The 18,319-nt window shown below is 41.7% G+C and overlaps 2 long non-coding RNA genes across 2 annotated transcripts in view; one reads left to right on the top strand and one right to left on the bottom strand.

The window, feature by feature from the left end:
* The window catches only part of LOC145511297 (uncharacterized), a 107,577-nt gene that overhangs the window by 27,465 nt on the left and 61,793 nt on the right, over positions 1-18,319 (bottom strand). The gene's annotated exons all lie outside the window — the stretch shown is intronic.
* On the top strand, positions 13,281-17,912 carry LOC145511299 (uncharacterized). Its single transcript, XR_014057752.1, has 2 exons — positions 13,281-13,360; positions 13,517-17,912. It is a non-coding gene; the product is annotated as an uncharacterized LOC145511299 (long non-coding RNA).

An 18,319-nucleotide genomic window follows, 5' to 3' on the forward strand; every position in this document is an offset into this window, starting at 1 on the left:
GAACAATGTGGAGATTCCTTAAAAAACTGGGAATAGAACTGCCATATGACCCAGCACTCCCACTGCTGGGCATACACACCGAGGAAACCAGAATTGAAAGAGACGCGTGTACCCCAATGTTCATCGTAGCACTGTTTACAATAGCCAGGACATGGAAGCAACCTAGATGTCCATCAGCAGACGAATGGATAAGGAAGCTGTGGTACATATACACAATGGAATATTACTCAGCCATTAAAAAGAATACATTTGAATCAGTTCTATTGAGATGGATGAAACTGGAGCCCATTATACAGAGTGAAGTAAGCCAGAAAGAAAAACACCAATACAGTATACTAATGCATATATGTGGAATTTGAAAGATGGTAATGATAACCCTATATGCGAGACAGCATAAGAGACACAGATGCATAGAACAGTCTTATGGACTCTGAGCGAGAAGGTGAGGGTGGGACATTCTGAGAGAATAGCATTGAAACATGTATATTATCACATGTGAAACAGAACACCATTCCAGGTTCGATGCATGAGACAGATGCTCAGGGCTGGGGCAATAGGATGACCCAGAGGGATGGGATGGGGAGGGAGGTGGGAGGGGGGTTCAGGAGGGGGAACACATGTAAACCCATGGCTGATTCATGTCAATGTATGGCAAAAACCACTACAATATTGTAAAGCAATTAGCCCCCAACTAAAATAAATAAATTTATTAAACAAAATAAAATAAATAAATAAACCTGAATCAGTGGGTGATACAGAACATTCAACCTCAATAACTGCAGAATATACTTTCTTTTCAAAAATACATGAAACAGCTTTAAAGAGAACAATATACTCAACCGTAACAATTACAATCTCAGAGTATATTCTCTGATCACGATGTAATTATGCTAGCAATTGACAAGCAAAAGATATTCTAAAATTCCCCATATAGAACAAATGGGTCAAAGAAGAAATCATAAAGATAATCAGAAATTCTTTGAACTTATGGGTAACTAAACTTGTATATATACAAACTTGTGGAACTAAGGGGGAGAAACAGGATTTAGAAGAAAATTTCATTTAAAAATGGCAATAACCTTGCACAAAAATTTTTGAAAATTTAGATAAAATTGACAAATTATTAGGAAAGCACAACTTAAAAAGCTGACATAAAAATAAATAGAATGTCAAACATCCCCACAAAGAAAACTCCAGGCCTAAATGGTTTCACCAGCAAGTTGTTCTAAATATTGTAAGAAATAATTCTAATCTTATAAAAAAAATCTTCCAGAGACCAGAAAAGGAGTCGCTTTTCAAGTAATCTTTACAAGGTCAAGATAACCTTGGTCCCAAAACTCGACAAGGAAAAACTGCAGGCCAATCTCACTATGAACAGAATTTCAAATATTCTAAATAAAATATTAACAAATTGAATCCAGCTATACAGAGAAATAATACACGATGACCAATTTTGACTTGCCCCAGGAATTCAAAGTTGTTTTAACGTTAGAAAATCAATGTCATTTAGTGCATTTACTCAATATTATGATGATTTGCACAAAGGCAGAAAAGGCATCTGATAAAATTCAACATCTCATCAAGATAAATATTAGCAAACAACCAAAAAAAATCAAGTGTTTTATTTAATGATGAAACATTAAACATTTCTCTCTCAGATTGGGAACCAGGACAAGAATGACATTGTTATTTCTGTTCAACATTATGCTGGAGGTCTTAGACAGGGCAGTAAGATGAAAACAGAATGAAATGTAAATGGATTGGAAAGAAACAAAACTTTCACTATTCATATATGATATGCATGTACATGTGCATGCTCAGTCCCTAAGCTGTGTCCAACTCCTTGCGACCCTACGGACTATAGCCTACCAGGCTCCTCTATCCATGGGATTTTCCAGGCAAGAATACAGGAGTGGGTTGTCATTTCCTTCTCCAGGGGATCTTCCCAACCCAGGGATCTTCCAGAAATATTGTATTACTTCTCTGCATAGCTGGATGCAATTTGTTAATATTTTATTTAGAATATTTGAAACTCTGCTCATAGTGAGACCGGCCTGCAATTTTTCTTCTTTGTTGATCCATGTGCAGATGGATTCTTCTACCACTGAGCCACCTGGGAGGCCCTGATATGTATGTGTGCTGCTGCTCCTAAGTCACCTCAGTCGTGTCCAACTGCGCGACCCCACAGACGGCAGCCCACCAGGCTCCCCCGTCCCTGGGATTCTCCAAGCAAGAACACTGGAGTGGGTTGCCATCTCCTTCTCCAATGCATGAAAGTGAATAGTGAAAGTGAAGTCGCTCAGTAGTGTCAGACTCATAGCGACCCCATGGACTGCAGTCTACCAGGCTCCTCCGTCCATGGGATTTTCCAAGCAAGAGTACTGGAGTGGGGTGCCATTGCCTTCTCTGGATATGTATGTGTAGCAAAACCCAAAAGATTCCACCGATGGTTAGATTAATGAAGATGTAGCAAGCTAACCTGATTCAAAATCAATGTACAAAAATCAGCTATGCTGGTAGCATTCTGCTTCTTTACCTGGGGGGGGGACTGCTACAGGTGCATTACGTTCTTAGTGATTTGTTAAGGTATATACATGTTGTGTGCACCTTTTTTATTCACTCTTACCCATTGCTAGTGGCTCAGAAGGTAAAGAATCTGCCTGCAATACAGGAGACCTGGGTTCGAACCCTGGGTCGGGAAGATCTCCTAGAGAAAGGAATGGCAGCCCACTCCAGTATTCTTGCCTGTAGAATTCCATGGACAGAGGAGCCAGGTGGGCTACAGTCCACGGGGCTGCAAAGAGTTAGACACAACTGAGCGACTAACACTTACACTTTCACACCCATCGCTAGCACCCTAAAGGTGTCTTACTCTTCCTAATACGTCCTACCAGCTTGATAGAGAGGAGGAAGGTAGTTAGCACTCAGCCTGAAAAGCAACAGTATACTTATACGAAAACATTTACAGCCTTATTACTTTATAGACAATTCTGATGCTCACAAGCTGGCTTAATTCCATTCCTATTTTACTGTTTAAGTTTCTTTTTTAAGCCATCATCTCCTTTATATCGTTTACAATAGATCCTGTGAAACTATCACAGAAGCTATTTGTCCATCAAATCAGACTATTTCCCTTCTAGACATTTTACCTTAAAATAGACATTCACCTGACAATTCTATGTACTTAGCTTTCCATCAAAGAGATCTGTATATTATGCTTGGGCCCTTGATGTGTTGATCTATACATTAGCCTTTCCCTGAAGGAAAGGGTCATTCAGAGGGAAGGAGCAGTTTGATAAAGCCTGTATAGCAAATCACTGTAAATAGAACTGAAACGTTTTCTTAAAGACAAAGTTGAACAATTTCTTTTCAACCACTGATCAAGGGATAAAAAAGAAAATAAGCTGGATATAAATTTATGGGCACAAACAAGAACGATTTGGTTCACTTATTGTTAGTTGCACTGCACATTGTTAAAATCCACTGGAAGCCCAAAGAGCCATTAGCAAAGTCACAGGATCCCCGTTATCAGGTCTAAAAGCAGAATAGAGAAGCAGGATTAGGCCTCATGTAGGGATATGGTTTAGAACTCTGGCAAAACTCCCATGCTCCTGGGGTACCTGCTTCCTCTTACAGAAACATCATGCACTTTAAAGGCCTGAACCACTTTTCATCTAAAAAAATACCATCCACTACTGCATGGTTATTGTAATAACCTATACTATGTGTTCATTAGTCTTTAAAAACACAAACACTGACATTCTTTGCCTTACCTGTTATGTCACAAGAAAGCATAAACGTATCTGTCAAGTAACAAAAGAATTTTGTTAAACATCCCAAAACTAATCTGTTATTATTCTGCCTTTTGGCGGGGAGGGGCAGGGGAGGGGAGTCAGAAAACACAAATTCATATCATTTTCTATTAACCAACTAAAATTAGAGGGTAAAATGTAATTTCACTAGAAAAATGAATAAGTACTTGAAAACCATCACGTTCTATAAAGGTCTAGCTTTTGGAAACTGTAACCCTGTCATTAAATTATTTCCCCAAATCCATTCACACAGTCATGTGCTAAGTCTAAGAGGAGGAGGAAAGATCATTTCTTTCCCCAAATTTGGTATCTGGCTTTCTAAAAAAAGACAAAGGCACATTTTATCATCCTGGAAAAAGTGACTTCAGTGAAGCAGATAAAGTGTCTAATAAGGCCTAATTATCTCATGTTGTGATTCTTTTTAAATCACTTTTAACCTCAGGAAGAATTTTAATTATCTTGTATAATAAAGTCTTTCCTTATTTCACCCCCTTTAGGAGAAAAGACATATTAAACCTTATTTTTGTCAAAAGATAAGAGCAGTATTAAGCTTAAATTGATGTCATTATGAAATATTCGATATCAGGATTACAAATTTCAACTTCAGTAATTATTCCATTGGTCACAAAAGGACTATCATTCCACCACCAATGCCTAGAAAGAGGCCATCATTGCTATAGCAGAGCTGTAATATGCCAGGGATGGTGGATGGGAGAGAAAAATGTGTTTTTTTCTATTCTAGAAGAGTCTTGTGAGTCCAAGGTTAAATTACTGAAGCAGTTTGGGAGGTACTTTTTAATATGATTTTCAAAAAGTTTTCTCCTCATTATCAACCCTTTAATAAACACTTCAAAGTTTCTGTGAGCTTCTCTATTGGGAAAAAAAATATTAATTCATGAGTTCTTCCCAAACATACACTCACTCCTCTCACTGGGATTCAAGAACTCAAGAAGGAAATGTCATGCAAGGTCTGCATATGGAGAGACCAAGTTTCCTTTCCTCTTTGTCCTGTTTCTCCTACAAATGCAGCCGTTTCCTGATGAGCACAGAACCTCCATCTTGCCATATGATTCTGGCAAAAGGGACAGCCTCTGAAATTCAGGGAGGGCCTCAATAGCAAGGTATAAAGAAAGCTGAGTGCCAAAGAATTGACGCTTTTGAACTGTGGTGCTGGAGAAGACTCTTGAGGGTCCCTTGGACTGCAAGGAGATCCAACCAGTCCATCCTAAAGGAGATCAGTCCTGAATATTCATTGGAAGGACTGATGCTGAAGCTGAAACTCCAATACTTTGGCCACCGATGTGAAGAACTGCCTCATTTGAAAAGACCCTGATGCTGGGAAAGATGGAAGGTGGGAGGAGAAGGGGACAACAGAGGATGAGTTGGTTGGATGGCATCACCAACTCAATGGACATGAGTTTGAGTAAGCTCCAGAAGTTGATGATGGACAGGGAAGCCTGCTGTGCTGCAGTCCATGGGGTCACAAAGAGTCAGACATGACTGAGTGACTAAACTGACTGAACTGAACCTCTTCCATCCTAATCCACACAAAATAACAACAGTGAGCACTGACTAGATGCTCGGCTCAGTGATGGATCCTTCCCAACACATTTATCTCATGCACCTTCACAACAGGGCTTCCCTGATGGCTCAGAATGTAAAGAATCTGCTTACAATGCAGGAGGCCTGGGTTCAGTCCCTGGGTTGGGAAGATCTCCTGGAGAAGAGAATGGCCACCTACTCCAGTATTCTTGCCTGGAGACTTCCATGGACAGAGGAGCCTGGCAGGCCACAGTCTATGTGGTCGCAAAGAGGCAGACATGACGAGCGGCTAATACACACACATCTTTACGACTCCACTCCTTCCCCTAATGAAGAAACAGCCCTAGGATGGTTCAGTGGCTTCTCTGAGGTTACAAGGGTAGTAGGTGATGGAATCTGAACACATCTTTGTTTTCACTTACAGAATCTGCTCATGTAACCATCACAGCAGTTGGAATACATTCCTTTATTTTGACAGAAGGGAGGTAGCTGCTTTCTTCCCTTCTATAAGGATGTATAATTTGTATATTCATGATGCCCTGGAAAAGCGTGAAGTTTTTCATTGATTTGTATCTTTATGTAGTGATCCCTGACCTTTGCCACAGTTATGTACTAAACCTCATATTAAAGCTCATGCTACAGAATTCAAAATGGGCAGGTGGCTCAGCAGTAAAAAATCTGCCTGCACTGCAGAAAACACAGGAGACTCTGGTTCCATCCCTGGGTAGGGAAGATCCCCTGGAGGAGGGAATGGCAATCCACTCCAGTATTCTTGCCTGGAGAATTCCATGGACAGAGGAGCCTGGCAGGCTATAGTCCATGGGGTCGCAAAGAATCAGACACGACTGAAGCGACTGAACACACTCACAGAATTCAATTACATCAAATTTTACCTAAAGGAACTCATCTTGTCTTTGGCTCACTACACTAGAAGTCTGTGTCTTATTCTGGTCAGATCCCATGGGCAGTGCACAGGGGATGGGAGAGGTCAGCTTCGTGCATTTAGGGGCCCAAACTTTCAGGGGCTCTGATGTCTTGTAGTCACCTCAGGTGCCAACCTCGAGCTGGGGTCTTGCAAAGAAAAGTAGGAGATGACAGGAAAAGGTTTTCTGAGTCAGGCAGAGAAATACCCAAAGAGAAAAAGGGAAGAACTGGCTGACCATCTAGTCAGCCTTGTTTACCTTAGGTATACACAGTAATACAAATTAGATGAAAAACTGTTGGATCAGGTATGGGTATTCTATGGCATGAACTGAAACTTTATTTTTTAATGTGATTGTTTCTTTTTACTGTGTGTCAATTTTACTAACCATTGTTTAGCCTGTATTTGTGCTGAGACCCTTTAAATGCTCTCTAGAAGAAAAGATAAATTAATTATTATAATTAATAATCAATATTAATAATATTATTGAATAATAATATTGATGTTATTATTGAACAATAACATTCAATACAACTATTAATAATATTGAACGTTATTGATATTTAATAATAATTTCAATATTATTATTCAATATCATTGAATAACAATATTCAATATTCTGGAGACACCTGGGAGAAGAGGGACCCGCAGGCAGTCCTCTCATACACTTTCTATTCCAGCAGGAAGACCGGCTATTAAACAGATATGCATTAACTGTGATCCCAGTGAGGCCTGTGAAGCACAGCTACAGCCAGAGGGGATGGCCTAGTCCCAGGATCACAGAACGCTTCCTGGAGGAACTGACACGTAAGTCCTGAAGGATGAGGGGATTTCTCTGCTAAGAAGGACACAAGTAGGGAAAGGAGCTATTTGAAGGCCCAGAGGTAGGAGTGCAGATGGTGCATTTGAGGAAGGAGCCAAGGGCTTGTGCAAATGCGATAAAGAGGACAGGACACTAGCAGGAGATGGGATTCCTAGATGGTTCACATAAGGCAATCATGGGCCCACAACTAATCGTAAAACATTATCCAAGCATCAAGGGCTTTGTCCAGAACAATCAAAGCCCTGTCCTCCAATCCACTTCTTTTAAAAACAATCCAAAGCATCCGGCGCTGTGCAGAAGTTGTCCAATGAATGTCAGTTGGATAATGAATCAATTAATCAAAAATGTAAGCTGTGTATAAAATCTACCTTTCACACATGAGAATCTGTGCTTTGGTCCATTTGCTGCAATATTGCAAAATCATATAAGTGTCTGGGCTTCTTGAATTTGAAAAGGCAGCTTAAAATAATTATTGAATTCTGAGCCTCTGTTCTCTCAAATTAATTCCCAGTGCAGCATACGTGCTCTTAACCAGCTTTTCTGGTTTTCTGTCTAAATAACATCGGTACCTTTGTATGGAATTAGTCAAGGCTAGAGTTGGCTGGACCCAGGTGTCATCTAGCCCAGAGTACTCAATTTGCTAAAGAATCTGAGACCCCAAGAGAAAAAAAAGGCCACAGAGCCAAGCAGAGTCGAGCAGACTCTGATGCCCTCAGTCTGAGCCAGGTCTCCTAAGGGCATCAGTCTCTTCATCTCTCTCCACTTTATCAGTTAATCACTTAGTGAAGCGCTACTAAGATTCTATTCTAAGAAACCACACCATGAATTTTTATAACAGAAATCATCATTTCATTTTGTATTTTATACTTTCATTTGTTTATGCATTATACATGCCAAAAATTATTTTTTAAGATGTTGAAAGTCCACTTTTTGGAAGACCCAGTAAACTATGACCAATGTGAAAGACAGTAATCTTTAACATTCGTAACTAATTCACGTTCATCTTCGGTGTCCTGGTTGCAGTGATTCTAAATGGAGTCTTTTGCTCTATGAAAATCATAGGTTTGTGTTTGAAATCTGGCTCTACCACTTGCTAACTGTGTGATCTTTGAAAAATCGCCTAATATCTCTGTGCTTCATAATCATAGAGTCCATGAGAGGGTTGTAGAAGTCTTAAAAGAGTTTATGTATTAAAATTGTGCTTGGCATATAGCAAATACTATGGAAGTGCAAGCATTTATCAGTCTGGATAAAAAAGTTCAACTAGTCATGGGGTGGTCCAAAGTAGGACCTTAACAAAGATAAGGCCTGTCTTTTAACATATATCACCAGAGAGGTTCACCAGCAGTTGATTTCAATCTTCCATGAGTTTACTGGGATGTCCTATAAAATCAAGTTCAATTTGAAGGTGATTCTCCCACTGTCCCTCTTTGTGATTATTTTCTTACTGACTTTCTGACTCTTCACATGTTATCTTTTCTCATTCAGGAAACAGTGACGCACTATTTTGCAAGAATGGTACTAAACATACCTGAAAATATCACAAACTCTGTTGAATGTTTTCTAATGATGCTGTTGAATTTCTCCAAACAATGAGAAGTCCATCCTTGTGCTTCCTGATCCTGCAAGCAAATGCTCATTTTTCTTGTCATAATAAGAGATACGCATTCATCCAATAAAAGATATGCACTGAGAACATATTGTTATTGTGTGGTGGTGTTGAGCTGCAAAGTCATGTCCGACTCTTTGTGAGGCCATGGACTGTAGCCTGCAAGGCTCCTCTGTCCATGAGATTTCCCAAGCAAGAATACTGGAATGAGTTGCCATTTCCTTTTCTAGGAGATCTTCCTGACCCAGGGTTCAAACCAGCATCTCCTATTTGGCAGGCAGATTCTTTACCACTGAGCCACCAGGGAATCCCAGATTCTCAGCTAGGTGCTAGGAATACAGAGACATTACCTGTAGTCAAAGAATCACATCATTCCCTTTTTTGTTTGTTTATTTCACTTCCGTCCACAGAGGACCTACTGGGAGCCAGGCCCTGCTCTTGGGAACAGTGTCTTGTGGTGAGTGAGACAACACAGACCTGCCCTCATGGAGCATAAGGTCCAGGAAGGGAAGCAGATAATAAACAGGGAAGCAGACAAAGAAGGATGAAATTACAAACTGAGGAAAGGCTTATAAGGGCAAAGAACGGGTTAAAATTACAACCTTCCCATGCCTCGAAGGAAAGAGGTCTGTGTAAACAGTGGGTGGAGAAAGCCAGTAAGGTCTAGGGTGAGACCAGCCCAACAGCCTGCTGTACAGAGAACAGAGGAAAAGATGGTGAAAGCCTAAGGAACAATGAGTGAAGCCCCAGGAGGGAAACACCTTATGGATGTTCAAGTAGCAGAGCAGCCTCGTGTGGCTGGAGCGAAGGCAAGATGGGACCAGCTGAGACTGGAGAGACAAGTGGGGCCTACAGTGTGAGTGACATGATAAGCCATGGCCAAGAGCGTGGATGTTATTCTTTTGGTTTTTGGTTTTGGCTCTGCTGGGTCTTCGTTGCTGTGCAGGCTTTTCTCTAGCTGGGGTGAGCGAGGGCTACTCTCTATTTGTGATGTGGGCTTCTCAATGCTGTGGCTTCTCTTGTTGTGGAGAATAGGTGGGCTCTAGAGCACATGGGCTTCAGTAGTTTCTGTACATGGGCTCAGTAGTTGCAGTTCCTGGGCTCTAGAACACAGGCTCAGTAGGTGTGGTGTATGGGCTTAGCTGCTCCATGGCACATGGGGTCTTCCTGGATCAAGGATGGAACCTGTGCCTCCTGCATTGGCAGGCAGGTTCTTTACCACTGAGCCACCAGGAAAGCTTGTAGGTGTTATTCTTAAAATGCAACAGGAACTCGTTAAAAGATCAGAAGAAGTGATGTGCAGTTTGCGTGTGGCAAGATTCTGCCAGACACTGTCAGAAATGCCACTGAAGTGGAGAAATTCGGATTCATTTAGAAGGAGAACTGTGACCTCACTGATGAATTGAAACTGCAGGTTGAGGAATAGGACAGAAAAAGGATGATGGCCCTGACTGTGGCTCAGGCATATAAGAGAATTAGTATGAAAAAGACAAAGGAGGAACTAGTTTCATGAGAAAAAAGATCTGTTCAGTTCTTTTGGTCTTAAACAACGAGACCCTCTTATAAATAATTACCTTACTGGAGTTAAGTCCTAACAGAGCTTCCTAACAGCAATCCAGAAAGCTGCTTTGTGAGACACTCTGATTCAGACTGAATTAAAAACAAGAGAGTGTTGCTCTTATCACTGGATCACTTTCTGCTCGGGACAATGGGCCTCCATTATCAAATGTGTCTGGGGGAAGTAACCCTAGGAGATGATAGTAGCCCAATGAAGCTTCACATCCCTGCCTCCTGGCCTGAATTCTGCTTGGTACCAGTGTTGCCTGTCCACAAATGCAGCTCAGCCCTTCAGGAATCTGATGCTACAGCATGAAATGGACAGCCATCTCAGATAAGAGCACTGTGTTAGCTGACATGAGGTGTGTCTCAGTAGTTAATGTGGCCACCCCAAACGACTAGCCTGACTGAGTATACGTGAAGTGAGGAGCCTGAGGCAAGGTCAAGGAATGCAAATGATTAGTCTCACTCAGTCATGGTGTTCAAATCTCTCTTGCCAATGACTGGTTTCAGGATGGGCATGTGACCCAACCCTAGCCAACTTCAATGGAGAAAAAACTGAGGGCTTTAAGGGAGATGTGTCTTGGTCCCAAGGAGGAAACACAAGAAGAGACAATTCTTTCTTTGTCCCCTGGACACTGCCATGTCAGGAACCATATCAGCCGTATGACTCATCATATGATGAACAGCCATCGCCATATCAGGAACCGCTGCTGCTGTCTTTGAATAAAACGAATGCCCAGAGGAAGACAGAACCCATAGGAGGCTCACAAGTTTTGCAGGAGTCCCTACCTCCCTTGAATAGGCGGGAGTCCTTCCTATTTCAGGAAGCCTATATCATGGTTTCTCTGATAGCTCAGTTAGTAAAGAATCCACCTGCAATGCAGGAGACCCCGGTTCAATTCCTGGGTTGGGAAGATCCGCTGGAGAAGGGATAGGCTACCCACTCCAGTATTCTTGGGCTTCCCTGGTGGCTCAGCTGGTAAAGAATTCACCTGCAATGCAGCAGACCTGGGTTTGATTCCTGGGTTGGGGAGATCCCCTGGAGAAGGGAAAGGCTTCCCACTACAGTATTCAGGCCTGGAGAATTCCATGGACTGTACATGGGGTACCAAAGAGTCAGAGAAGACTGAGCGACTTTCACTTTCACTTTCTTCCTATTTCAAGGAATCATCAAGTTCCTCGTTGTTAAGCCACTTTCAGTAAGGATTTTCTCTTGAGGACACTAACACATCCCTACTTACATAAGCCCCATGACTCGGGGAAATGATCGAACCACTGCACATTCAAAGTCCCTGAAAAAACACACCCTCTCAAGGGTTCTACTATATTTTTTTTAATGCTGTACTTACCTAATTTTGGAGAAACATGTAAATTCTCTCAAAAGCTTATAAATCAAGGTGAGCAGACAGAAGGTATTTGTCAAAGAATTAAAGTACTTTTTTATAACATTTTCCATGAAACAGCAGAACTCTTTTCAAGACAGAAGTAAGTGGAGGAAATTCAAAAATCTCAGTTGTAAAGAAAAGGTGAAATCATAAAAGTAAGAACATGGTGAAGACTGTACTTTAGTAAATAACCCCTGAAAAACCAAAACAAAAGAATCCACAATAAAGGAGGCTTTCTTTCTCTCTCTTCTTGATTTATTAGCTACTAAGTCAGATGAAAAGCAGAAATGGTACTATTGAAGTTGAGAGGGCAGAATTGTTTAGAGGACACCTCTGATGTTGTAACATCAGGGAATTGTGTGAGCATCAAAAATGTCTTTGGACGGCAGATTTTGGAGGGAGAAGACTTATTGGGCTTTGTGGTCCTCACATCCCCAAACAAGTAAGTCACAGAAGCAGGGACAGATTAGCATGGATCGCAGGATCACAGAGGGTATAAGAAAAAAGTTATATTTCTTGTGCAGCTGAGCACCAAGGACCCTGAGAATAGAAAGACCTAGACCAAAGTCAGAAACACGGTTAGTGGGAAAAGATTGCCACTGCTCAATTTCACTGCCACACATCATTGGATGTCCCCAGAGTCCATTCCTTACCAACTACCTCTCTGGGAAGACATTTCAGCTTGAGTTCTGTAAGTCAGTCTACACAATTGAGACTCAAGTTAGTCTAACTTCCTGGTCATTTACAAAAAGGTTGACTTAGATGTAAAGATTATGGTAAATAGAATATTTTTTCAAATATTTAACCTCTCACACACATAAAATTTTTCAGATTTTTCACCCTCCAAAAACCAAGCAGGCCCTTATGTTTTTCCTCTTGAGATTAAAAAAAAAAATTTTTTTTCAACTCATTCCCCAGTTCCATACTATTTATAGTAACAGCAATTTATTCTTTGAGAAAGTTTCCCACTAAACTTTGTCAAATGGACCCACATAAGTGCTCATGTGTGTATAAATATACATGAAGATGTGATTTATTGTAAGCTAAAGTAAGAAGAGATTTACCTAGCAAATAAATTCAGGGATGTCTAATCACTTTCAAGAATTACCCATTATGGGAGTTCTTTGAACACTGAGTTTCCGTGATGAGTTTTTATAAAATTGTTAATTCATAAACATCAATATACATAACCTGGCATTGCCCTCTCAACTCGATGCTCCAGCATAGCCCCAGCCCTTCAATGATGTGGAAAGTGAAAGTGAAAGTCGCTCAGTAATGTCCGACTCTTTGCCACCCCATGGACAGTAACCCGCCAGGCTTCTCTGTCCATGGAATTCTCCAGGCCAGAACACTGGAATGGGTAGCTGTTCCCTTCTCCAGGGGATCTTCCCAACCCAGGGACTGAACCCAGGTCTTCTGCATTGTAGGCGGATTCTTTACCGTTTGAGCCACCAGGGAATGATGTGGAATACACAATAAAACCTCCATCACCCACGAAACTGACTACTGTCCTTCAAAGAGAGCTAAACGCATTTGACTTTCCCCCCCACAGGTAAAGAGGTAACAGTGAATATGACCAAACAATCTAGACTATGAGATATAATCCACTGTCAGATTGTGTGTGTGTGTGTGTGTTCATTCATGTCTGACTCTGTGACCCCATGGACTGTAGCCCGTCAGGTTCCTCTGTCCATGGGATTTTTCCAGGCAAGAATACTGTAGTGGGTTGTCATTTCCTCCTCAGGGGATCTTCCCCAACCCAGGGACCGAACCCATGTCTCCTGCATTGGCAGGCAGATTCTTTCCACTGAGCCACCTTGACTTTTTTCTTTGAAAAACAAAACCATATCTGTTCTCTCCCAGAAAAAGCAATGACAACCAACATGCCACGTGACTGCTCCGGAGCAGAAATGAGATGAGACTTGGCTGGGGGCCTCTCTCTCTGGAGGGATATCTGGTTCCCCACAGTGGGTACCACCTGCCCTAACCGCCAGCCTGTGGGAAACGGGAGTCCCTGTGGTCTGAAGTCAGAGGTGGCAATGGCGGCCGTGCAGAGGAGGAGGTGCTGATGGGGAGTCCGTCCGTGAGTCAGCTGTCTTCAGGTCCTGCAGCTGCATGGGGCAGAGCAAGGACACAGCCCTCTGGACCCAAGACCGGAAGGACCCCCTCTCAAGGCCAGTGGGACTTGTGACAGCACCACAGGGCAGCCAGCTGTGTCCAAAAGAGCACAGGCCATCTGTGAGGATGCCTGCAAGGACACCCACAGAAATGCTGAGAAACACTCTGAAGGAGACTCATTTATATGACTCTCTGAAGGAGTCAGTGGGAGACCTTACAGCAATTATGGAGTCAGCCCTTTTCATTTGGCTGTTCTCTTTGTCTGAAATGTTCTTCCAGACAGACACAGAGCTTGTTTCTTTACCTGCTCTGGGTCTCTACTCAAATACTGCCTTATCAAGAAGTTCATCTCTTTCATCTCTGACCACCTTTCTTAAAATGGCAATACATCCACAGACAAAACACCCATCCTGTACCCCAGCTTTAGCTTTACCACTGCACTCTCACAGTCTGACATATTGCATATTTTATTGTTTAGCTCTTCCCACTGGAAGCTCTTCAAGGTAGAAATTTATGTCTACTTTCTTTACGGTTTTATTCCCAGTACTAGAGCAGTTCCCAGCCAAGAGTAGGCCTTCAATTATTCTCTATTGAATAAGTAACTAAATCTAGCCCACACTGTGGTGTAGGCTCTCTTATGCTGTCTTATGCCCTTTCTCTGCCCCAGTCCAGCCACTGCAAGAGTCATGTCTTGAACTTTGTCATCACCCACCTGTTCCACCTCCACATTTCTCCTCCACTGACGTATGCAATTTCTCCCACTGTAGACATTCTTCGAACTCATCACGACACCTTTACTTTCTTCAAATCACCAACTCTATCCTTTAAACCAAACACTTTACTTCTGTTGGCTCAGCTTCCACTGAATCTCATTTTGATGACGTTTCCTTCTGGCCCAACCCCAGGTGGTCCAGCTCTGCACTTATGCGTGACTCATCCTACAGCCGAGCGTCACTGAAGAGAGTCACACAACACAGGGATCAGCCAATTAGATGAGATGCAATGGCTGGCCTCACAAAAGTCCTCAAAGCTCCCACATTAATTCCTTTACTTTTATCACATGATCTCTCCTCCTCCTTTACAAAGAAAACAGAAGCTGTAAGATGGGAAATCCATCACCTTTTCAAGAGCAAGCCCACAGGCTGACTCACTTCTCACACATTCCATCAACTTTCTGATCAACTTGAATCCCATTCCCACTTATCTTCTGAGGAACTTACACTATCAACTATCCTTTGTATATCTCTCTTTTTTCCTGAAATCTTTTATTAGTTTGCTAGGGTTGCCTTCACAAAGCACCACAGACTGGGTAACATAGAAATTTGTTGTCTCACAGCTCTGGAAACCAGAAATCAGAAAGTGTCAGCCAAGTTGACTCCTTCTAAAGGTTTTGAATTATGTTCCTCACCTGACTTCTGGTGGTTTGCTGGCAACCTCAGGCATTCCTTGGCTTGCAGAAGCATTACTCTGATTTCTGTCTCCATCTTCACATAGTGTTCCCCTATGTACATCTCTCCAAATTTCCACTTTGTATAAGGACAACAGTCATATTGGATTGTTGTTGTTCAATCGCTAAGTCGTGTCTGACTCTTTGCGACCCCATGGACTGCAGCACACCAGGCTCCCCTGTCCTTCACTATCTCCTAGAGTTTGCTCAAACTCATGTCCATAGAGTCGGTGATGCTATCTAACCATCTCTTCCTCTGCAACCCTCTTCTCTTTCTGCCCTCAGTCTTTCCCAGCAGAAAAGATGAGTTGGCTTCTTCGCATCAGGTGGCCAAAATATGAGTCGGCTCTTCGTATCAGGTGGCCAAAGTACTGGAGCTTCAGCTTCAGCATCAGCCCTTCCAGTGAATATTCAGGGTTGATTTCCTTTAGGGTTGACTGGTTTGATCTTGCATTAGGGCCATCTTACTCCACTGTGACCTCATCTTCACTTAACTAATCACATTTTCAATGAACCTATCTCCAAATAAGGTCACATTCTGAGATACTGGGAGTTAGAACTCCAACACACAAGTTTTGGGAGGACCATTCAACCCATAAAAGACCTACATCCTTTCTGTCGTCTTTTAAACATGCTTAAATCTCTCCCTTTAACAAAAATCAGCTGAGCCCCCATTCAATTCTGAATACTGACCCTTTCTCTATTTTTCCCTGACACAGACATATTTCATTTCGTTGTTTTCTTTACCCAGTGTCTCAGTCTCTTTATTTCCCATCCTCTCCTAATCCACTCCAAACAGCTCTCCAGTAGCTCCCATAAATGTCAACGGTGGCCTCCCGGAGATAACACAATGGTTATTATTTTAATGCCCAGCTTATTCAGTTCCCCAGAACCATTTGACAACATCAGACAATGCCAACCTCCTTAAAACATCCTCCTGCACTAGGGATTCAGCACTACCATTGCTACCATCTTCCTACACATTCTTCTACTTCCGCCCCAAGCTAATCATCTTCTTAACAGCCTGTAAGCAAACCTGCATGAGATCTTTCAACCTTGTTCCTGGGTCCTCTCCTTTTTACACTCTATGCTCTCTTTCTAGATGATCCCATACATACTTATGATGGAGGTTATCTCCCAAACAAAGGGAACTTGGAAACTGACATCTCCAGTCCAGGTCTCTCTGTGGTTGCCAGACCTATGAATCCTACTGCCTGCTTGCTTCTTCTTGACTGTCCTAAACTTTTATCAACTTCACATTTCTAAAATTGAACACAAAATCTGCACTCCATCACCACCACTAATAGAGCAGTCCTCCTCTTGCGTTCTCTGCAGTGATGAATTCAAACATTATGCAAACTCGACTAAAGGAGCGTATGTCAAAGCTGTTATTTCTTCCTTTAACTTCATGTTGTCCTCAAATTCAACTGAGTTCAAAGTACTTATTAAGTGTCTAGGATTGGATTATTCAAAACATTCTACATGCAAAAGTTCACTAACTTTCGTAACAATTCTGTACAGTAATTTTATCTATTCACATTTTGCAGATGAGGAGACGGGGCTTAGAGAAGTTAGTAACTGCCTCAAAATGACCCAATTAGCAAATAATGAAGCCTTGTGTCAACCTACATCTGACTTCAGAATTTGAACCCTTAGCCACGTGACTAAACTATCACAACCACAGTATACATTAAAGTCATCAGAAGAAAGCAGAAAGCCATGTTTAATCCCAGTTCTGAGGAATGAGAGAAAATATGGATACAGCACTGAGCAAATCATGCTGTCTGAGCAAAGTGAAGACTCTAATGACCCTGACATATGAAAGAGACAGCAGAATCCACTTCCACAGACTCAAGTCCCTACTGCAGACTATTACACAGAGGTGACTGTATAAAGTAGGGTCACAAAACTGAATTTCTTGAATGCCAGGTTAAAAAAAGTTGAAACTTGAACCTCTAAGCAATAGGAAATCAAGGGCAAAAGCAAATGATCATGAAAAGAGGAAGATGACACAGTCTGTTTTTGTTTCCACTGCCGTTTCTGACAGCACTCAGATCTCTAAGAGCCATCTGTGTTCAGAGGCACAGCGGGGACATACACTCTTCCTTCCTGAGTTCTAACTGATGAGCCACAGAGGGGCACAAAATGTCATCTTGACAACCACCAGGCATTAAAGGTGGTCAGGTTTCTAGAATAAATTTCTAGATACTTGATAAGACAGTACAAATTAATTAGAATCTGTGCTTTGTTGGACCCAGTTATCTTTTCTCTTGTATATTATGGCACTTTTTCTCTATCAAAGATCTATGCCAGAAATTAATCTAGAGAATAAAAGATGAGGCTGTGGGACCATCGTTACAGGAAATGGTGATGATGAAGAGTGCCCATGTCCAGCTTCCAAAACACCTTATTCTTACATCATGATTGTGCATCAGGAGATGAACCAGTTGCCCCATAGGAGAACTGAAGTCATTCACTAACTGGAATACAAAAACTGGGTCAGGAATTTTCTGAGTACTGGAGACACACAGAACAAAAGGATCCTTGTCCTCACTGAGCTTACAGTCTCGGGGGAGACAGACACTGGTCAAATAAACACAGACGTACACATTGATATTGATGAGGACTCATACTACACAATTCACTATGACAGATGAGTTAAATTAAAATGTGTTTGGTTTTTTGTTCGCCACAGGCCCTGATGTACAATTTTGAAACTTGATTCATTTGCAAAGGTCCTCAAGCAAGTTATTTAATGTCACCACGGTGTAGTCTCCTTGTTTATAAAATGGGAGTGATAATAATAAATGGGGAGTTTTATAAGCATAAGCGAGATAATTTATGTGAAAGTGCTTGCATTGAGCTTGATACATACTAAATATTAAAATATGTTAGCTATTGTTACCCTCAGAGCTTCTTAGGAGTCTGCCTCTTTCCTGCTATAGGATATAGAAGCTGATTGGTCAAATCGTTTTTAACTGAAACCACATTGACAATGTCTTGTGCTGAAGGTAAATGCTTACAAAATATCTCTTACAGGCACCAAATAATATTCTGGAAGTCGGAAAAGAAGATGGCAGTTTTTAATCTAGGAAGGGAAA

The sequence above is a fragment of the Giraffa tippelskirchi genome, chromosome 6 (genome assembly GCF_054371585.1).
Source record: "Giraffa tippelskirchi isolate mGirTip1 chromosome 6, T2T-mGirTip1v1.2.pri, whole genome shotgun sequence".
In the NCBI taxonomy this organism is placed as follows: Eukaryota; Metazoa; Chordata; class Mammalia; order Artiodactyla; family Giraffidae; genus Giraffa; species Giraffa tippelskirchi.